Here is a 22,884-nt window from a genome sequence, read left to right on the forward strand (position 1 = left end):
CTAGCCAGAACCATCTGCATATGGAAGATCTCTGGGAAACTGTGTTGATAGGCTTGGGTTTAATAACTGGTCCTGGAGAAGGCAGGTCCTCCCTTGCTCTGTGTGCCTTACAAAGAAACTCCCACTGGAGGCCTGCCCTCCAGCCCCTGCCATCAAGGCCTAGCGAGGGACTCTAGCCATGGGCCATGGATGAGAGAGCCTGGGATTGCTGCTGCCTTAGGGACACGAGCGCCTCTCTGCCCTGTTTAAGTGTGATTGGTATGCCCTTGGCTCTAGGCTGGAGCACTTCTGTTAATAAGTTGGCAGGCAGACTGGAAACATGATAGCTCTCTTAATGAAGAGCCTGCTTATTTTTATTCATTTTTAAACTACTGGAATTTGAAGCAAATAAGGTTCTGCTGTATTTTTTTTTTAAATACTTGCCCCATACTTTGAAGATAAAGACATGGCAAATAATATCATTCCTTTTTAAAAAAACCATTTATTTGTATGTAGGTAGAACAAAGTTAAACAGAGTGCTCTAAGTTTTCAGATCATGGGTGCCTCTTGATTTCCCAGATCAAGTCATCTCGTCGCCAATTTGTCTGTCTCCATCGCAGTTCCTAATGGAAACGCAGACCTGGAAATCAAAGCTTGGACATTTCTGGTCGAAGGTCATGGCACGGACAGTAGATTTTGTTTTGGCTCTGTCTTCAAGGTGAAAAATTACTGTGCCTTTTTTGAGAAAGAAGGTGTATTTCCGGAGATGACTAACACCAGCAAGCAGGAAGATGTTGGCAAGGCTGCCTCGTTCTTGGTTCATCTCATTTACAGCTTCTCTAAGTTAGTGGCATATGATTTTTTATTTTCTCCTCTTGTGCATCTTGCTTTAATGAGTGCTGATTATCTTGGAACAGCTGCATTAATTGATGGTGTTTAACCACTCAACATACAGTAAGTAATTGCCGTTGGCTTGGCTGAGCCTAGCTCATTCTTTTTACTTCCCTTTGAGCTTGAGGAGTGTTTCCTCTGTGTGCTGAAGGCCAGAAAGGGAGTTGGGAACTCCTTGCCCCCATGCTCACACTCCCCTGGGGCACCGTGTGCCATGATAGCATCTGTGCCTGCTGCATGCGGATTGTCTGCTCATGGGCCTATCTCCCTGGCTTGCCTAGCGGCTCCTGGAGGCCCAGTGGCCTCATCCAGCTTGTCTCTGACTCTTCACCACTTAGCACAAGGACTGGCAAGAAATATGCATAGGTAAAGACTGGGCAAATGAATGCCTGGTTGGTTGCAAAGCAGTCAGTTGGGCTTTTGACTACAAGTAACAGAAAGCCCTACTTCAGTGGCTTAAGCAAATAATGATTTCTTTTTCTCCTGTAACAAGATGTCTGAAGGTAGGTGGTTGCTAGCATTAGTTTCAACAGCTGTTGTCTGTCTGGACCGATACTTCTGTTCTTTTCTTGGCCTTTCCTTTATGGTGACAAGATGACTGCAGCAGGAAGGAGGCGCCAGCAGCATGGGTACCTTTTATCAGGAAAGCAGACATTTTCTTTTCTTTTTTATTTTATTTTTTTTAAGATTTTTTCATTTATCTGAGAGAGAGAGCAGAGCTGGGAGGAGAGAGAGAAGCAGGCTTCCCACAAGTAGAGACCCTGATGTGAGGCTCGATCCCAGGACCCTGGGATCATGACCTGAGCCGAAGGCAGATGCTTAGCCGACTGAGTTACCCAGGCGCCCCAGGAAAGCATACGTTTTCCCCAAAACGCCTAGCAGACCACTCCCAATTTAAAGGGCCATGGGAGTATCTGGCAGGGCACAATCCTGATAAGAGTTATGTGGGCTCACTGCTAAACAAACTACCCAGAAAGGCTTAATAACTCAAACAGGGCAGACATTTACTTTTCGCTCACACAAAATCCAAAAGGGCTGTTCCTAATTCTCCGAGAGGTGACGAAGGGACCCAGGATCTTAAGATGGCCATGCTTGCTTACATTAATCAAGAGAAAGGAGGATGGAAGATGGTGTGGGGGAGAATTTTATGGGCCAGGCGTGGAGGTGGTGAATTAATTCCACTGATTTTCCATGGGGGTGGCAGGGTGGCGTATGCTTAGACACATGGTCACACCTCCTGCAAGAGAGGCTGGGGAACTTAGTCCAGGGAGAGGCGTTAGGTTTCACAATTAGCTGGCAATCTCTGCCACACTATCCCCCTCCCTACCCCTCTCCAAAATCAGAGCTCTCCTAGGAAGGAAGAAGGAATGAATATTGTGGGACAACTGGGGGTGTCTGTCTTACAAGGAAATACTGTGCTAAGAAGGCTCCAGCCAAAAATAGTCTTTTCTTTCTGGATCATCTGTCTTAAATCCCTGCTTCTGTTCCTACCTTTGGGAACTGGGCCAGCAGGGCAGTAGCAGGTCCTCATTATCCCTCTTTCTTGACCCAGGGCATGTTCTTAGCAGCTTTATAGGAATGAGCCATAATTGATCCCCCCTCAGCAGTTGAAGATTACCCCCAGAAGAAATGGCCCTCAACACCCCTAGGCCAGAGGAGCTCTGAGCCTCTGAGAGCTCCTGGCCTAAGAGCCTTTCAAATGCCCCCACTCACCTAGCCTTCCAAAGTTTTTCTTCCTCTTCAGCCCCTACAAGAGCCCACTTCTGAAAGGGAGAAGAGGATGCGGAGAGAGAGACCTCTGCTTCCCACTCCAGTGATCTGAGATGTATTTTCCCAACCACTTCCTTCTCTTTTTATCACCATCAACATTAATGAATGATCCGTTAATCTAATGGGTTTTAGCGTTCTTGTTTGGTTTGTTGTAGGTTTCTGTGACAGGTGCCTCTCCTTCCACAGCTTCTTTCTTGATTCCCTTCTTTCCTCCCTCCCTTCCTTTCTTCCCACACAAACTTACCGCCTGCTGAGCACCTCCTGTTTACTCAGCTCTGTGTCCACCTAGCCTTGGAGTTAGATAGGCAGGGAAGTTGACAGGAGCCTATGTGTCAGTGAATACTATGAGAAGACTCTGGTTGACCAATACAGTGGGTGAGCCTCACCTAGCATTGGGGTCAGGGAGAGCTTCCTGGAGGAGCTGGCTTTTGAGCTGAATTTAAGGATGAGCAGGAGATGGGATGCCTGGGGGACTCAGGTGGTTAGGTGTCTACCTTCGACTCAGGTCATGGTCCCAGCGTCCTGGGATCAAGTCCTGCATCGGGCTCCCTGCTTAGCAGGGAGCCTGCTTCTCCCCTGATTCTGCTCTCCGTCTCCCTCTCTCAGATAAATAAAATTTTTTAAAAAGCAAAACAAAAAGGAGGAGCAGGAATTAAGCAGGTCAAGAAGGTACCTGGGCAGAGAGAATGAAATGGGCACAGACACTGAGTTATGAGAGGGGGCATGTGGGGCTTCAGAGGGACCGGTGAGGAGGTTCAGTGTGTCACACTTGGGGTAGGGCAGTGTGATCATTTGCTTACTTAATACAGTAGTGAACAAAAGAGATAAGGTCCTACCCCCAGGGGAGCTTGGGATCTGGGTGGTAGGAAGGAATGAGGCTCTGGGGAAGGTGGGTAGGAATCTGAGGAGGGCCTGGCCGCCCAGGCCGTCCCAGCCTCTGCCCTGCCGGGTTTGCTGTTGGGGGTTGAGTAGGATATGGGCCCATTACTTGTACCATCCCCTCTTCTGCTTCATCCCTCTGTTTCCAATTCCTGTCTGGTCCTTTGCCCGGGAATTACTCAGGCTATAGAGACTGGCGCAGATCACCAGCATGTAGTTGGTGGGGAAAGTTGAAATTGTCATTACATATCAAGATATGTGCCAGCTAGGTCTTTGATGAAGCCCTTTCTTAGAGCTCCGAGGATGAGGTTCTAAAAGTTGGTTTACAATTTTTGTCCTCTCCTTTCAACTCAGTCCAACACTTCTGGCCACCTGGCTCAGAATCTGGCCTGGTTGTGCCTGTTTCCAACCCCGAGGGCAGACTGAAACCCACCAAGAGAGGTTTGGCCTTACTGTGGGCTGGCCTGTTGGGAGGGGCCAAGTCATCTCTGTGGGCCCGTGACTGTCAATGCAGTCCACGAGGGGTTTCCGTGCAGGCAAGGAAGATGTGAGCACTGCCTGGGGAGGGGCCCCACTCTCACGGTCAGCGGGTGTGCTCAGCTCCCTGAGGAGATGAGGGCTGTACCAGGGTTTAGCAGAGCTGTCAGCTGCCTTCATGGAGACGAATGGCCCCAGGGTGGTTTCCTTCTCTCTCCATACCCAGCCTCTTTGTTAGGTGGAATTGACAGTGCTGGGGGTGAGATGCAGAGAGGAACCTTCATGCTCGTCAAAGTCCAGGGCTGAATGGACCCAGGGCTGAATGGATGGCACTTTGTCTCCTTGTCTCCGGGAAAGGAAATGTCAGTCCATAGAAGGAAACTCAGACCAGTACCTGGTGTTTACTGCATGCCTTCTTGGTGCTAAGGGCTGTAGGGAATGTGCATAATAACAAAATGGAAAAAGGAGGATCCTTACAACCTGTGATGTGATTTGTAATAAGAAATAGAGACGTGTTCATCCCTGTTTCTGACACAGAGCCCCTGAAACCTTTAGAATTTCCTAAAATTGGACCTAAGGTGTCTTTTGTTATGCTAACGAGGTGATGTTTTTGAAAGCCCCCAGGTAACCTAAGTGTAGGGCTGGTTGCCTGGAGAACCGTTGGAACTCTTAGTCCCCACCCCAGACCTTCCTGGACCGAGGGGGATTGGAGGTCAAATCAGTTGTCAGTGGCCAACGATTCAATCAGTCATGCCTATGTAATGAAGTCTCCATGAAAACACAAAAGGATGGGTTCCAAGAGTTTCCAGGGCCAACCGGCACCCTGGGAGAGGACATGAAAGCTAGGTGACCTTTCCCACGTGCATGTCTTGCCATGCACACCTCTCCCATCTGGCTATTCTTGATCTAGTGAGTCAAATGTTTCTCTGAGTCCCACAGGCCACCCTAGCAAATTAATCAAACCCAAGGGGGGGGGGGTCATTGGAACCTCCAGTCTGCCAGTTGGTCAGAAGCACAGGTCACAAGCTGGATTTTAAGTTGGCCTCTGAAGTGGTGGGGGCTGGGGGGATGGGGGGTCAGTTTTGTGGGACTGAGCCCTTAACCTGTGGAATCTGATGCTATCTCCAGCTAGGTGAGGTGGGATTGAGTTGATCTGGGACAGCCAGTCGCTGTCGAGGAACTGCTGGGTGGTGTGGGGCAAAAACCCATACACACTTTGGAATCAGATACAGAATCCCTAATACCCTAAATGCTTTCCATGGAGTACCTAATCCTTTCCACAACCCCCATGAAATAGGTAATTTTACATTCCACAAGAAAATAAGCTCCACGAGGGAAGAATTTTGGACTGATTTGGTCACTGTTGATCCCAAGCTTCAAGAACTGTGCTTGGCGTATAGCAGATGCTCAGGAAATGTTTGTTGAATGAACGATCGAATCACCAAATTCACAGGTGAGGAAACTGGCTCAGAGAGATGAAGTAAGCTGCCTCAGGTGCCACTGCTGGTAAGTGGTGGAAGAAAAGGCCTAGATCTCAGTCCCCAGAAGGCACCATGAGCTGTGACTTCGGGGTCCCAGCCCCTTGCCACTGAAATGTGGGTGGCTTCCAGGATAACCCTGGAGGAGGGCCCACAGCCTGTCTGGCTGACATTCTGACCAAATGACAGCAGAAGCTTGGTAAAAGCTAGCATTCGTATGGCAATGAGTCGCGAGCCCCCAAATGCCAAGGCCCACAAGGTTGTCTGCCTTCTTGGCTGTCAGGGCCTTGCTGTAAACTCGAAGCTGGGATGAATATGCAGGAGTGTATCTGTCAGCCGCTCAAGAGTGATGTTTTTAGGTTGATGCCTTCATCCTGTCATGCATGTATTCAGGAACCTTCTGTGGCTCCTTCCTCCTACAGGAGCCTAGTCTGGACCCAGTCACTCTCCACCCTCTTCCCTGATGAGTGACTGCATAAAACCTGTCACCAGTCAGCAGTGGAGGTGTGTACTCTGCTCCACCCGGCTATTACTGTGTACATGGTTTATCCTCTCTGAAATGCCAGCTCACATCAAGCATGCCAACAGACGTCCATCCTGCCCTTGTAGCTTTAGCAGTTTCTGCCTCTTCCTTGAAGCCCCCCAATGACCAGCTAGCACCCTGCCCTCTTCCCGGGCTCCTGCAGCTTCCATCTGTCTATACAGTGTGTTTCCTAATCACCTTCCCAGAGTCCTGGTTTCTGGGCCTGAGATGAAGCTTCTGCTGAGTGGGACACCCCACCCCTCCTGATGAACTCTGATTTTATCTTCTTACACATCAGGTTTAGTGTTGCATTAGTTTTGAAAGGAGGTGCTCTTTCAAAACCACTAGTCTCTTTATAACTTATTGCATACCCAAGAAGTCTTGTGACTTCTTGCTTCACTGCACTGTTGGGTTTTTGGTTTTGTTTTTTAGTTTTTTGTTTTTAAAGATTTTATTTATTTGAGAGAGAACGTGCGAGCGGGCCTGCCATGCAAGATGGAGAGCACGAAGCGGGAGAGGGGCAGAGGCAGAAGGAGAAGCAGACTCCCTGCTGAGCAGAGAGCCCAACCAGGGGGGTGTCCAGATCCCAAGACTCTGAGATCATGACCTGAGCTGAAGGCAGACACTTAGCTGACTGAGCCACTCGGACGCCCCCTCAACTATGTTGTTTAAAAAATAATTTGTTATTACTATTTTTTCAAAGATTTTATTTATTTATTTGACAGAGAGAGAGAGATCATGAGTAGGCAGAGCAGCACATGGTGGGGGTGGGAGGGTGGGGGTGTGGAGCAGGCTGGCCGCTAAGCAGAGAGCCCAATGCAGGGCTCAATCCCAGGACCCTGAGACCATGACCCGAACTGAAGGCTGAGCTACCCAGGCGCCCCTAAAAAATAAATAAGTTCTGCAGCTTCCTTTTTTTCTAATATTGAAAGTAGCAAATGTTTAAGAAAGTTTGGAAAATACAGAAAACTATAAATGAGAAAAGTCTTGCAGTATCTCACCACCTACTTAAAGAATTGTAAACCATACTTTCATCCTTACAGTTTGTTTCAAAGAAAAGAGTACTTGTAATCCCAGCCATAACCACTCATAACATTAAGGGTCTATTTTTCTCTTTCTGGCGTTCCTTTAAAAATTGTCTCTTTTAGTGATTTCTAAAAATAGCAATAGGTTCAAAATTCTAAAGAGTGTAACAGTAAAAAGTCCCACTTCCAGCCCTGTTTCAAACCACACGGTCCAGTTTTGTAATATATATTGTTTATAACATAACTGAGCTCAAACTGTAGGTGCTGTATTTGTAAAAAGCTGTAAAAAGCTGCTGTAGCTTGCTTTATTTATTTATTTTTTAAAGGATTTTATTTATTTGACAGAGAAAGAGAGATCACAAGTAGACAGAAGCAGGCAGGGGGCGTGGGGGTGGGGGAGTGGGAGGGATGCAGGCTTCCTGTGGAGCAGAGAGCCCCAACAGGGGGCTCGATCCCAGGACCCCGAGATTATGACCTGAGTTGAAGGCAGAGGCTCAACCCACTGAGCCACCTAGGCACCCCTATAGCTTGCTTTTTTGACTTGACAACATCACATTTCCTACTGTCATTATTAATCGTTTTTGTTATTTGTACATAATACATTGTAAAAACAAAGCATTAAATGTATGAGTAAATTTTGAAAAGTCCGCAGTTGAGCTGACCACTGTTAATTTAGAGGCTGTCATGAGCACACAGTGAAGGCGCACACACGAGTCGTGTCTTTTCACAGTGTCCGCTTTATTCAGTGATGAAGGTTAAATCCCAAATCACAGGTTCACGATTCCAGACTCTGTTGCGGGCCCCCGTGTGATTAAACTTGTCTTCCTACACACACACAAGACAGGACAAAAGACAGCCACACAGCGAACAAGCTAACAGAGGGGTGCAGGACCAACCACGTGGTTGAGGAACCAACCACGATGTCAGTCTGAGGGCGCACGGCTGAGATAAGGCCCAGGGCTGGTCTGGTTCAGCCCTTGGCGCTCGCTGCTTCTGATGTCTGAGCAGTGAAGGATCTGGGGTCTGGTTAGAGATCCATCCGCAGAGCCTTCTCAGCAGTTGCCTTTTTTAAGCGGTCAGACATGAAAGGGTTGTGTTTGAAGTCTGACAGTTTGCTGCCCAAATCCTCCCCTTTCTAAAGGGCTTTAATCAGTTTTGGGTCTCTGCAGAACCCCCTCTGGTTCTGTCAGTGATCGGTTCTGGGGTGTCAGCTGACGTAAGTCCCAGGGGTATCTCCTGAACTGCTTGCATAACTGCTTGACATGAGAGACTCCATGTGGCTCTCAACAGAGGCTGTCTCCTTCCAGGCTTTATTCTGTGAGTTTACGTATTCTCTTCAGATTTCCTTGTATATGCTGAGCTGTGTAGATGTCTTACCTACATAGCACATATGCACTGGATCTGTGACACCGCCTCTCACACGCTGTCTCATTCATTTTTAACTCGTAAAATCTGGAGATTTGTCCACATCCACAGCTAAGCCTGTCTACCTCTTTCTCTTTCTTCCTCCCTTCCTTTTTTCTTTCCCTTGTTTGTTTTTTAAGCATTCTAATTTTAAACAATCTTTTATACCCAATATGAGGCTCAAACTCACAACCCTGAGATCAAAATTCGCATGCTCTCCTGACTGACCCGGCCAAGTGTCCCCTCTTCCTTTTTAAAGGCAGAATCATGTTCCATTGTATGAAAAACTATAATTTTCCAACCATTGCCCTATGGGCGAACATTTCGGTTTTCAGACATTTATATTTATTCCTTTTGCCACTTTGCACCCGTGAACGAGCGTTTTTTGAGACTAGAGACCCAGAATACAAATTCCTGGGGTAAAGAGTATTAGTTAATTAATTTTTTTTTTGCCAATCGAAATGGTGAGACATGCCATGTCATTTTTAAATTTGTATTTCTTTCCATCCAGCTTTTCCAAGAATATATATATATATATATATATATGTATACACACACATTTAAATAAAATTTTAGAGTCATTGCATGCATGGCGCTCTGTATCTTTTTTTAGTTTTTCACATTAAGTCACATTAAAATGTTCACATTTTTTTTTTCTGGGTCATTGCATTGTCTTTAAAAGCTCAGTTTCAGGAGTTCTATCTTACTGAACTATTGCAGATCACCTGGAGAATTTTTTTTTTTTTTTAGCATTTTACTTATTTATTTGAGAGAGAGCACGAGTGGGGTGAGGGGTAGAAGAAGAAGCGGACTCCCCGCTGAGCAAGGAGCCCGATATGGGGCCATGCGGGAGACTTGATCCCTGGACTCCAGGATGATGACCTGAGCCAAAAGCAGATGCTTAACCAACTGAGGCGCCCAGGTGCGCCCACCTGAAATATTCTTTATCTTCATTTATTTATGTCCTTAAATCTCCACTGACCTGGGGAATGACAAGTAATGGAAAAGAAAGGAAAGCAGATCAACACCTTGTGCAGAGGTCTGTCCAATAAAAGAACCAAATTAAAATCCGAATTAGGTGTTTGCTGAGGAGCTCATCCCTTAGGTGTGTGAGGAGGTGCGGAGGTAAATATCAGCGTAGGCTCTTGTTCTGTAGAGACACTGAAGCCTGTATGTTAAATATGAAGAAGCTTCGCCTGCTTCACGTGTTCCATTGTGGAAAGTGCACAGGCTTGTTTGTCGTTGTTTGGAGGGACAGGTTATGATTCCCCCAGAGTTTTCCACAGCGGGGAGAATATCCAGGAGGCAGTATGGTGTGAAAGACACCATGTGGAACTGGGAGTCTGGAGAGTTGGCTTCAGGTTCCACCTCTTCCCCAGACTACCCAGTAAACCTGAAGAAAATGTTCAACTTCTTGGTTTCCTGGAGTGTGTGTGGTGAGAATGACCAGGGTTTGAGTGGGTTTGGACAGCTTGGTAGAGGGTGGGCTAGCAGTTAGAGGCCAATTCTAGCGCAATATTAATGAGAAGAGTGAAAATAAGCACCACCTAAAAACAGGAGAGTATCATAAAAAGTAAATATTCGGTTGTTTTTCCCCAGTTCCTGGTACACAGCTCCTAACACCCTGGCAAACTCCAGAGTGTGAAGAACGTCTTTCATATGGTAATACTGTGGGGTGGGGGTAAGTGGCTTCCGGATGGCTGCTGGTTGCCTGAAAGGCCAGAGCACGGTTGGAGGATTGGACGTTCAGCCCCACCCTCTGACTTCCAGGGAGGGGAGAGAGGCCAGAGGTTGAAATCAGTCACCAAGGGTCACTTGTGACTCAGTCTGGAACCTTAAAAAAAGGGGGGGGGCTCTGAACAACAGGGGTTCAGGTTCAGAGGGCTTTCAGACTGGCAGCATGCCTGGAGAGAGCATGGAAACCCTATGCCCTTGCCCGATGCATTCCTTCCATTGGGCTGTTCCTGAGTTTTAGCCTTTATAATAAATCTACAGTAACAGCAAGTAAAGTGTTTTCCAGTTTTGTGAGCTGTTGGAGCAAATTATCAAAGCAGAAAGGGGTATGCGTCTTTCGAGGAACACCTCCCTCCCCGTCTTTGTAACCAGGTCTGACAAAAGTGGGTAATTTGGGGACCTGGTGCTGGTAACTGACAACTCAAGTAGGGGCAGTCTTTGGGACTGAGCCCTTATGCCCATGTAGTCTGATACTAACTCAGAGTAGTCAGTGCTGGAATTGAATTGAATTGTAGGACACCCAGCTGGTGTCCACAGAGTTGAAAAATTGGTTGGCTTGAGGAAAAAACACTACACTTTTGGTGTCAGAAGTCTTGTGAATAAAAACAGCTGAGCTGTATGCTACCAGTCTTCAGAAATGTTCTGATACCTAGTCAGCCAGCTCTGGGCCAGGCTTTGTCCAGCACTAGAGACAGGCTTATGAACAGACCCGTTGCTTACAGTCAGTCACAGGAGACAGCCAGAATTTCAGCATGATTATTTGATTATGTAAGGATAGCCCTAAGACGTGTCATGAAGGAGGACGGGGTGACTTGAGAGTGTCAGACAGGATCTGAACTGGACGGGACGCAGATAAGTTTAAAGCCAGGTAAAGTTTAAAGTTTAAAGGATGAAGGCCGTCTGGGTGACCCACTGGTTAAGTGTCTGACTCTTGGTCTCGGCTTGGTCATGATCTCAGGGTTGTGAGATCAAGCCCTGTGTCAGACTCCCTATTCAGCATGGAGTCTGCTTGAAGATTCGCTCTCTCTCCCCCTCCTCACACGTGTGTGTGTGTGTGTGTGTGTGTAGTTTCTCTCTCTCTCTTTCAAATAAATAAATGTATTTTTTAAGATTTTATTTATTTATTTATTTGACAGACAGAGATCACAAGCAGGCAGAGAAGCAGGCAGAGAGGGATGGGGGAAGCAGGCTTCCTGCTGAGCAGAGAGCCCGATGTGGGGTTCGATCCCAGGACCCTGGGATCATGACCTGAGCCAAAGGCGGAGGCTTTAACCCACTGAGCCACCCAGGCACCCCTAAATAAATACATCTTTAAAAAAAAAAAAAAGCCAAGTGTGAAAAGCTAGGGAGAGCCGAGCATGAGGGTGTAGTGGTTCTAGAGCATATCTACAAATCTTCTGTCCCATCTCCCATCAAGAGGGGGTTCTGGGTCCCCTGAGTAGGCCTCAGGACTACCTTAATAGAATGGGACAAAAATGATGCTGTGTGACCTCAGAGACCATGAGATTCTACCTGGCTCAGTCTTTCTTAGGTCTCTTGCTTTGGAGCCCTGAAGTGATCACACTAGAAATCCCGCATGAGAGGCCACCCAGAGACAGGGATGCCCAAGCAGCTCCAACTGTCCGAGGCTTCCCAGCCCAGGCTTCAGACATGTGAATGAGGGAACATTTGGGTGATTCCAGACTGGCCAGTGCCTGAATAACTGTGTGGGACCCGAGTGATAAATAAGAGTAGGCCCTGTCCACCTCCAGATCACAAGGATAACAGTAAAATGACGGTGGTTTTAAGTCACCAAGTTCGGGAATGACTTGTTACACAGCAGTAGTGAAAGCTTGAGACTTTGTCAGTCTTGCTCCTAACTCTTCTGTTCTCAGTACCAAGAACAGTACTTGGCCCAGACCAGGTGATCAGTCAAGGTTTGTTGGATGACTGAATGAACGGACAGATGAATGCATGAATGAATAGGGAGAGGCTCACCACACCCACCAGCAACTCATCTTTTCTGCCTTCCCCAGCAGGCACGTTGCCATCTCTCTTCTGTCCCAGGGGAAACAGAGGCAGAAGAAAAATTATTAAATTTCCTTACTACTTACAGCCCACTGACAAGTCCTTGAAACAGGCAGAATGACATTCTTCTAGGGACTCAACTGCCTTGAGGCTGACACTTTGCTAAGGGCAACAGGCAATCCTAACCCACCATCTTTCCTCTCCCCACACTGCCCCAGGATTCTGTAAGCCCACTTTAACTTATGGTTATAAAAATAAACTTATGGTTATAAGTTTTTATGGTTATAAAAATTCTTTCGGAATCTTCATCTCTATTCCCCAAGATACATGTTGGCAACCACGCCCCAAGTATATGACCTCCTAAGGTCCTGGAAACCTTGCCTCCAAAGTCCTTTGAGATTGATGCTATCCCTAACCCCCTCCCAACTTGAAAGTATATAATGGGCCATTCCTCATGTCCCCAGTGCTGCTCTTTCTGCCACATGTCCTGTCCCTATGCTTTAATAAAATCACCTTTTTGCACCAAAGACATCTCGAGAATTCTTTCATGGCCATTGGCTTTGAACTCTAATGTTCTTTCCTACACCACCTCTACCTTTCCCACCTAGCTAACTCATGACTGGCCCTCCGATCCCAGCTCCAAGATCCTTTTCTCAGGGAGCTGCCAGACGGCCTTCATCCTTTAAACTTTAAACTTTACCTGGCTTTAAACTTATCTGCGTGCCTGAGCTCACCAGAGTCTTCCAGAAGAGATAGTCTTATGGCTTGCGTCCTAGCTCCAGCATGCCCCTTGGGGGTCCCACCTTCCTCCCCTGCCCCAAATAGCTCCAGAAAGGTATAGTTTTCTAATTATCTCTGGCTCCTTCTTGCGGGGAGGGGTGTTGGAGCCCCTCATGGATTGGCACTCCAAGCATTTGCCAAGCTGACTTTCCTCCTATTTGGGTCATTGGAGGACATATGTGGACACAGACACTAGGGCCCCCAGAGCATGGTACTTTTGTGGGGCTAAGAGATGGCTAGGATGACTGGAGGGCTATGTGTGGGGCTGAGGTACACCTGGACTAACACTGGGGCCTTGGAGGCCATGGGCAGGGTTTGGTCAGCCTCCTAAGGGCATTAGAGGAAACTGCTAAAGGCCCAAAGTTTTGATCATCACCTGCTAGGGAGATTATAGAAGACACTATGATCTCACTTATATGTGGAATCTTAAAATAAAAAAAAAAAAATGAGATCATAGATATGGAGAAACAGATAAATGGTTGCCAGGTGGGGATGGGCAAAAAGGGTGAAGGGGGTGAAAAGGTACAAACTTATGGTTATAAAATCATTAAGTCATGGAGATGCTTAGAGTGGGTCTTAAAAGTTCTCATATAAGAAAATAATTGTAACTGTGTGTGATGGTGAATGTTAACTATGGTGAGGAACGTTAACTAGACTTATTGTGGTGATCCTTTTGTAATATGTACAAATACCAAATCATTCCATCTTGTGTCTGAAACTAATATAATGTTATGGAAATTATACCTCAGTGAAAAGACAAGGACAGACCTCTGGGAAGAACAAGATTTTGCACCGTGTTTTTAAAGTAACCAGTTAGAATGATTTCTTTTGCTTATAGAAGACTTTCAGGTGTGTTGCTAATTTCAGAAGAGGAAGCATCAGTCTTAATCTGGTTAAGCACGTTATAATAAGGTCAGTGATTCGGTGGTCTGGGGTTAGTTATCACAGAGTTGGTGGGCAGAGCCGATCTTCTGTAGCCAACAGGGCCCACAACACTGTCAGTGGAACCACCGTCTGCAGCAAACGTTCCTACCATTGTGACGTCCAGCAACACTCAACTGATAGTGCGACAGTCACTGATGAATAGTGGCCAGTGGATAACCTTGGAAGATGACTATTATAGGATAGCTCTTTGCTCTTTTTAGTAGACACACTCAGAATCTCAAGTTAGAAACTCAATTTTATGAGGACAATACAGAATAAGTATTCATTCATTTAGCTTAAGTTTGTGGAAACTGATGTGTAAACAAAGACTGTGGCCACCTCAGTGCCTGGCATTCTCAGAAGCACGGGTGTGAACAGCTTCTTCCCCCACGTTTCTCATTAAGTACCACTGACCTCGTTTTTTTGTTTTGTTTTTGTTTTTGTTTTAAGAATGCCTAGTGGTTTACAGGTAAGCATGACCCCCTCTGGAAGACTTGAAAGGGCCTACCATCTACCAAGTGACATCTTTGTTTCAAGGTCTCTGCCTCTCTCAGCTTCAAGTTAGGTTTCAAGGTAAGTACCATATTCCCAATGACAGAGTGATTTAAAGATGCAAATAACCAGAACTCTCCTGAAAATGTTGCTTGGTAATAAGTTTATGGGGCTAGCCCCAATCTGTGCATGTGAGTATTCCTAGAAAACTCTTGCTCCAAAGCAAAAAGAAATTAAGCATTTTTTGAGCTATTATGACTTGGTGTTTTATATATATTATTTTGCTTAGTACTTATCAAAAGCCTGTATATACAGAGAAGTATTAGGATTTATGTTAAGCTGCTGTAGCAAATTCCTAAATTGCAATGGCTTGGCACAATGGATTATTTTTCCTATGTAAAAGCAGTCCAACTTGGCTCCAAGACAGTGGTATTGAGGTGGGGGTCCATGAGGTGGGACCTCTGCTCCATATAGAGATTTGGGGACCCAGGCTGATGGAAACTCAGTCTTCTGTGGTATGCTGCTTCCACATGGGCTTTTTTTCCCCTTTGGATTATTTTATTAACACTGCACATTTTTGTTTCCTCGACATCAAGTTATATCCCATTTTCTTTGCTTTCCAGTTTTATTGAGATATAATTGACATAGAGCACTGTACTAAGGCGTGCAACATAAAGATTTGGTATATGTCTGTATTGTGAAATGATCACCACAAGTTTGGTTAATATCCATCTCCTTACACGCTTACAATATTTTTTCTTGTGATGAAAACTTTCAAGATTTCCTTCCTTTTTTTTTTTTTTTTAAGATTTTAAGTATCTATTTTGACACAGAAAGAGAGAGAGCTTATAACAAACAAGCAAAGGGGAGCAACAGAGAGAGAGGGAGAAGCAGACTGCAAATATAGAGGCAGTGTTACTTCTTGCCTTCTCATTTGAATATCATTCATTTCATTATCTTACCTAATTGCTGTGGGTAGGGTTTCTAGTACTATATTGAATAAAAGTGAAAGTGGGCATCCTTGTCTAAGAGGAAAAGCTCTCAGCTTCTCACCGTGGTGTATGATGAATACCATTGACTTTGAGGCATATATTTAATTATGGCTTTAATCTAAGCTGAATCAAAGTTTTGGAGCTTAGAACAGTGTTAGTCCCTGCTTTACTAGAAAGGAGTTTGGACTAATAGCAATTCAGATTCCTTCCCAATCTAAATGTCTGATTCTGTGTGACAGTGCTCTTAGCTCTGTTTTTGTAGAGTTTGCAATTGCAAGTGAGTTTGCACTTTGCAAAATGCAAGTGCAAAGGAACATCCCCCACCACCAAAAAAAAAGTTTTGAGAGCTTGAACCAGAGACTCCTTGGATTTCAGGTACATGGAGCATCGCCAGCAAGTAACTACCCACCTTGACCATCTCCTTGAGCAGGAGGGCTCGTTCTGTACTGACACGGAGGCTGCCACCCTCCCACTGAACCATCCAGAAATTTTCTTAAACATATTTTAAGGGCATGGAGTTCTTGCCTTGGGCGCTGGCAGTGATGGTCCACAGGGGACCTGAAACTCTGTGCCTCATCATGAGGGAGTCATGGGATGAGCTGGCATTGAGCACCGGGTATGATCAAAGCTTTGTAGGCAAGTGTGCTTCAAGCCAGGAAAGGGCCTCGTTGGGCAAAACACCTTGATTTGTAGCATGCATCAGTGCCCCCATTCACGTGTCTATCCAGAACAAAACCCTGTTTCTGTGTAGTATTGTTAACCTGGAAAACACAGTTTTCAGAAAGCGAAGGGGGCTGTGGCAAACTGCACTCTCAGGGGGCCTGATTCACATTGCTGGGATTTGCAGACCCTCCGAAGCTCACCTTATTTTTTGTCTATAAAATTTGGCTTTTACCATGCAAACCTTTATTGTACATATGTATTTCTCATTTTACAGCCCTGCACGTTGAATGTTTTATGCTTTCCTTGACACCGTAACAAACGTTTAAAGGAAGTTTTTTTTTTTTTTTCAAAGATTTTATTTTTTGATGCACAGAGAGAGAGAGAGAGAGCATATAGCAGGGGGAGCAGCAGGCAGAGGGAGAAGGAGAAACAGGCCCACCAAGTAGGGAGCCCGATGTGAGGCGCAATCCCAGGACCCTGGGGTGCCTGGGTGGCTCAGTGGGTTAAGCCGCTGCCTTTGGCTCAGGTCATGATCTCAGGGTCCTGGGATCAAGTCCTGCATCGGGTTCTCTGCTCAGCAGGGAGCCTGCTTCCCTCTCTCTCTCTCTGCCTGCCTCTCTGCCTCCTTGTGATCTCTGCCTGTCAAATAAATAAATAAATAAAATCTTTAAAAAAAAGTCCCAGGACCCTGGAATCATGAGCTGAACTGAAGGCAGACACTTAATGACTGAGCCACCCAGGTGTCCTTCAAATAAAATATTTTAAAAAAGGAAATGTATCTGGCTTTTGTTTGTTTGTTTTATAAAGATTTTGTTTATTTATTAGAATGAGCAGGGGGAGGGGCAGAGAGAGGGAAGCAGACTCCTCCACTGAGCAGAGAGCCTGATGAGGGGCTCAGTCCCAGAACCGTGGGATCATGACCTGAGCCAAAGGCAGGGGCTTAACTTACGGAGCCACCCAGGCACCCCTGTAACAGACTTTTTATTGACACAGTTTGCTTGCAAAATAAATAAATCAGGTATATTTGGGGGCGCCTGCGTGGCTCAGTGAGTTAAAGCCTCTGCCTTTGGCTCAGATCATAATCCCCGGGTCCTGGGATCGAGCCCTGCATCAGGCTCTGTGCTCATCGGGGAGCCTGCCTCTCTTCCGATCTCTGTCTGCCTTCCTCTCTGCCTACTTGTGATCTCTGTCTATCAAATAAATAAATAAAATCTTAAAAAAAAAAAAAAGAATCAGCTGTATTTTTTAAGTGGCTTTGTGATGAGTAAATCTTGCCAACTGCATGTTCTCCCTTTTCTTTGTTGAGGTACTTAAAGCTGTTCTTGACATTCTGAGTCAGAATAAGCCAATTTCAGATGTCGCTACTGCTGCAACTTTAAGAAGGAGCAAAGTGGTGAAGCTGGATGCAACCCAGGCCTCTCCCACCGTGTCGGAAAGAGACCACTAAGAAGTACGTAAGATTGGAGATCCTGGCTTGACAAATTAGTTATTTCAGTTTTTTCCGGTCCTGAGAAGTGATCAGACCCCTTGACAAGTTTATCCTTTGTAGAGCTAGGGAAAAAACCTCAAAGGAGAGAGTGGCAGGAAAGTAGAGTTCAGAAGTGGGGGGGGTGGGGTCTTTAATATTTCAGGGATAAAAAGTACTAAATCTGTAGATTATCTGCCTAGATCCTTTCTGGAAAGAAATGGTAGGTAAATAATTCATGTTGCATATTTAAATACATAAAATATGGAACAAACGGTCTTGTTGGTAGGACACATGCCTCGTGAGAGTGCCTCTCTGCTGTTTGTCACTGTGGAATTCTACCTGAGTGAACCAACACTGGTGTTTCTTAAACATAGAATTAGGACTGTATGTGCTTTGATTGCTAGATCTGAAAAGTGCTGGTACTGTCATTATTTTTTAGAATAATCGTGTGTGTTGTCAAATCTCCAGTTGTGGGTTCTTGCAGACACCCACTGACTCCCTTGTTTGTAACATAACTCTGATTCTGTGCAGGCCTCCACCGTCTCCCTTCCTCCATGGACCTCTGCCAGGAAGGAGGTGATACCCAGTTGGTTTCACTCCATCGTGGTGGTCCATTCCCAGTGCCCGTGATGAGCTTGCGCATAGGCTCGTGACACCGTCCTGCCAGTTAGCCGTTAGGGGAGGTCTGCTGGAGGGTTTCTGGGAAGGCCTTCCTTGCTGCCAGCAAGCATGTGCAGGATTGTCCCTTTCCCATCTGCAGATTGCCCAAGGTGACGTGATGCCCAAGAACATGGCCACCATCTTAAATCCCTGAGGGGAAGTCATCCTAGGGATGGGACAAGGACAGGATGGCAGAGACCAGAGATGGAAGGGTGCTGGCTTCCTGATGATGCTTCTGGGGCCCTGAATTAACTAACCTTGGAGCCGCCCTTCCTCACACTCTGACTCCTCATATGAGAATATGACTGAGTCTCTTTGTGTTCAAGAGGGTTTCTGTTACCTGCAGCCAAGCCATCTTCACAGATAAATAAATAGTTTAAGATAAAAGAAAAAATAAAGCTCAAAAAGAACTTAGGTTATCACAACCGTGACTAATCTCTATCATATCTAAGGTGACATTTTAGAGTATGTGATGAGATTTTCCTGCCTAGTGCAGTTTGTCATGAATTGGTTTATGTTTATTCATCATTGCCTACAGAGGCAGCCGCCATGAAGAGGACTGATGTCATCTAGTGCTCCTGGCAGGTTCTAGTTAGGATATGGGTTTGACTTCTTTAACAGAAGTGAAATAACAATGATTTTTTTTTTAAGATTTTATTTATTTGTCAGAGAGAGAGGGAGAGAGAGCGAGCACAGGCAGACAGAGTGGCAGGCAGAGGCAGAGGGAGAAGCAGGCTCCCTGCTGAGCAAGGAGCCCGATGTGGGACTCGATCCCAGGACACTGGGATCATGACCTGAGCCGAAGGCAGCTGCTTAACCAACTGAGCCGCCCAGGCGCCCCGAAATAACAATGATTTTAAAAGGTTGTGAGATTGTTTTTTCTCTCCCAAAACAGTTTGGGCTGGTAGACAGTCAAGGAAATGGGTAGTCTGCCCCATGAGGCCATCCAGGGTTCTTCTCTGATATGCACTAGGATGTTGTCTCCATGGGTGTCAAGAAAGCTGGCTTAGCTCCCCACCAGCGATTTAGAGCATGGGAAACGGCAAAGGAGGAAGGTCAGAATGAGATGGGGCAGACAGCCTCCTTTTGACCCAGAATTGCTTCTAATACTTTCAGTTGGCCCAGATTTGATCATATGGCAACTGCTGGTTGCAAGGGACTCTGGAGAATATCCTCTCTAGCTGGGTGGCCGTGTATCCAGCTAAAACCTAGAGGATTCCCTTAGGAAGAAAAAAGAGCAAATAGACACGGGGAGACAGAGATATCTGCCACATGGTGTGTCCTCTGCAGGAGAGAGGCAGCACGGGACAAGGAGAACAGGCTGGGTGCCTCTCTGATTGTGAAGCAAGGATTTGAGTCACAAGAGCCAGTCTCCTGGAGCAGCCTGGAGCCTTTGCCAGTTCTCACCTGCTCTGGCCTCTCTTCTGGTCAATCAGAAGACTTGAATCAGGTGATATTTAAAACCTCTCCCAACTCTGACCTTCTCTGGCAGGGTTCCACAGGCATGCTGCTTCTCGAGTGGGGGCAGAGATGAAGGGGAAGCAGTACCTCATATGTGGGTCGTGAGTATTAAAACCATGAGAGAAGTCACTGCTGACTTGGCTTTTAGAAGCCAGGTACTGTGCTGGGTCCCGTACACCTGCTAACCTCACTAACCCTAACCCAACATGTGACATGGAGCCTGTGGTTGTTCCCATTTCATAGATGGGGAAACTGTGGCTCCTTAAGGGTTTAAGAAAGGCTTGAGCCCCAGCCAACGGATCCCTGAGCCCACATGCTTAACTGCGTGTTGTGGGAAGGGCTGGGACATGACGTGGGATTTGTGGGGTATGGCCTGATCATAATGAACCGTGCAAGAAGGGTCAAAGAGCTTTGGGCTTGATGCTAGCCTTTATCCAGGGCCAGTTTGGGGATCGATCTGTAGCATTGGATGGCCCCCCACACCATTACCCCAGAGCCAGGAGATGGCTACTGCCACTTCTGTCACATCGAGGCAGGACATTGTCATGGGTTACATCACCTTTTCACTACCCCAGGGGAGAAGACAGGCTGTTCTTTAGGAAAGAGTACCCTGGTGAGAAAGGAGCCCTGGGACGGTCAGCCGTGGGGCAATGTACGGAATGTTCAAGGGGAGACACACCAGGTACTCTATTGACATCCTTTCAGCTGTTGCCCCTGTGCAAGGAGCACAGAGGCCTCTGGCCTGCTCCTGTCCTCCCAAAAGAGGCTGGGGCTGGGAAGACACAGAACACTTGCTCTAGAAAATGAGGGTCATTTTCAGGAAGTCAGCCTGTCCCTTAAGCTGGCACTGATTGGTGGCAGGGATCCTGGGATGACATCCTCCTGCTCCAACTTGGAAGTCAGTGGCTCTGTGCCCAGAGGGGGCTCCAGGGAGGGAGTAGGCATCAGTGCATGTATTTTCTGGTGCGCTTGGTGATAGGCCTCCTTGGGGTCATCAGGGAGGTTGGCCCGGGCAGAGGGAGTGAGACCCTTGCCCCTGGGTAGCTAGCTTTTCCCCGGGCACAGCAGCCCACTTCTCTTCTGTGACTCCTGACACAAACAAGGCCCCCCCACCTTCCTCATTACCCCTCAGCAGTCAATACAGTCTCACTTGGTGCTGTCTCTTTGGTTCATTCTGTTTTCCTAAAATGCAATTATAAATACACCAGCTCCAATCTGCTCTTCAAGGCTGAGCTCTAGCTGAGCCTCTTCAAGAGAGCTATCCTCTCTCTCTGGGCCTAGGTGTGTCTCCTCCCCATCCCACTCCTGCTTGTGCCTCATGGCACTGCTTTCATGTGGTGTAATGGTCCTTTCACTCGTGGTCCCACTGACCAGACTGTGAGCGTCCTTTTTTAATTTTTTTTAACTTTTACTTTCAAACATTCACGAGAGCAGAGAGGATCATACAAGACATCCTCAAGAATCCATCAACCAGTTGTCAGTTTTGCCAGCAGTTGTCAGCCTTTTGCTACTCTCAATTTATTAATTCCCCTTCCTGCCCCCCCTGCTGAATATTTTATAGCATTTTCTAGATCTTGTGTCATTCTCCTATATATACTTTTGAACATTTCAGCTGTGAGCTTCAAGATGGCGGAACTGCATCCTGAATCCTGTGTTCTGTGCGCGCTCAGTGTGGATGATGCCCAACACATACTGATCTTAAGAAAAGAAATAATGTTTTTTCTTTAATTTTATTTATTTATTTGACAGAGATCACAAGTAGGCAGAGAGGCAGGCAGAGAGAGAGAGAGGAGGAAGCAGGCTCCCTGCTGAGCAGAAAGCCTGATGCGGGGCTCGATCTCAGGACCCTGAAATTATGACCTGAGCCGAAGGCAGAGGCTTAACCCACTGAGCCACCCAGGTGCCCCAGAAATAATGTTGTTAGAATCTACTGACTGACTAGGGCTGTGAATTGGTTTCAGCCTTTAGAAGTGAGCATGCGTCCTAGCTGGAATTTGAGTAACTGGAATGTGTGTAACTGCTAGGAACCCACAGCCTTCTTAGTGTCTGCCCTGCTGCCTGGGGGTTTCTAGGAGGTTCTGAAATCTGTCCATCAGTCCTCAGACTTTTAAGGTTGGTTTATTTTGAGACAAGCATCTTTGATTTTGCAATTAAACTCTACATTGAGGTGACATTGGATAGAGAGGACTGTAAAAAAGCTACGTTGTAGCTTTTACCTTTGATTAGTTCATATTTAGTTCACAATTATAGCCTTGGGGTTTTTAAAAAAATTATAATAACATATTTACTTAGGCCAAGGTGATTAAGACCCAAAAAATCAAAGTATAGAATACATCTTAAGTGTTTTCTTTAATAACATCTTTCTATTCCTGGTAATGGCATTTTAACTACACAAGTAAGAGATAATTAAATACATATTTTTCTTCCAAGCAGTTGTGGTCACGTTTAGAACCCTAAATTCTATACACTTTGAAGGAGACCCTGAGACTAGAGTCATTGGACATGGCATTTCCCACTCTTATGAGGTAAAAATCAGGCCAGGCCTTGGGCTTTTGGAAATCTTTGGGGGTAGAATGTCGTTTGTAAAAATGCCTTTAACATGTTCCCTTTTCCTCTTAATTCAGAAATGATACTTACCATAATGGGAAGAACCTATCAACTAGTCCTTTATCAAAATTGTATTCTTAAATATTTCCTTTCACCACTCAAATCTACTGTAAAGTTAAAGTTGGCTGGGTTTTCTGTTTGTTTTATTTTTTACTGTTTCATCAGGAATTCAGAGTAATAATTCTATTTCTGGATTTAAGATATTTTTACTGTGTGGGTTTAGCTCTGGGACTAAGGCTGTGCCCAGTAGACATCTGATGAGTACCAGTTCAGCCTGGAACATAAAACAGTTGTTTCTACAGTTGTATTATAGGAGTTGGATTGGGTTGTGATGCCATATTGTGTCTAGAGCACCTTTTCTTTGGAAGGTGGTGGACCTTGAGAGATGTCAGAGGACAAGGAGATGTGAGTGCCATGCTGAAGTAGGCCATAGTCCCAGCCTCTCATCCAGTGGCTGTTGCAGTGACTTCCCACACACATCATTTTCTGGGCTGTGAGGGAGGAGGCTCTGGGGCTTCTGCTGTGGACCCAGAGACCTTGAGTCTCTGGCTGTCACTTGGCATGACTTGGACAAGTGTGATAGAGTGTCTGGAGGAGCGTACGCACAGAGCCCCCATGGAAGGAAGTTGCGGGACGATCCCTGGAGGGAACCCACAACTACATGACTTCT

General features: G+C 46.2%; 1 protein-coding gene across 5 annotated transcripts in view; it reads left to right on the top strand.

Moving 5' to 3' along the window:
- PXYLP1 (2-phosphoxylose phosphatase 1) overlaps positions 1 to 22,884 on the top strand; it is a 69,471-nt gene that overhangs the window by 6,616 nt on the left and 39,971 nt on the right. For 3 of the 5 annotated variants that reach the window (XM_045088443.1, XM_045088447.1, XM_045088444.1), the window contains exons 2-3: positions 14,322 to 14,444; positions 17,325 to 17,468. The gene's annotated coding sequence lies outside the window, so the exon portion shown is untranslated. Of the gene's footprint in view, positions 1 to 14,321; positions 14,445 to 17,324; positions 17,469 to 19,436; positions 19,597 to 22,884 lie in introns of all 5 variants that reach the window. The other 2 variants (XM_045088445.1, XM_045088446.1) reach the window with 2 other exon arrangements.

This window comes from Mustela putorius, unplaced genomic scaffold, assembly GCF_011764305.1.
Source record: "Mustela putorius furo isolate JIRA1106 unplaced genomic scaffold, ASM1176430v1.1 tig00003834_pilon_pilon_pilon, whole genome shotgun sequence".
Taxonomy (NCBI): Eukaryota; Metazoa; Chordata; class Mammalia; order Carnivora; family Mustelidae; genus Mustela; species Mustela putorius.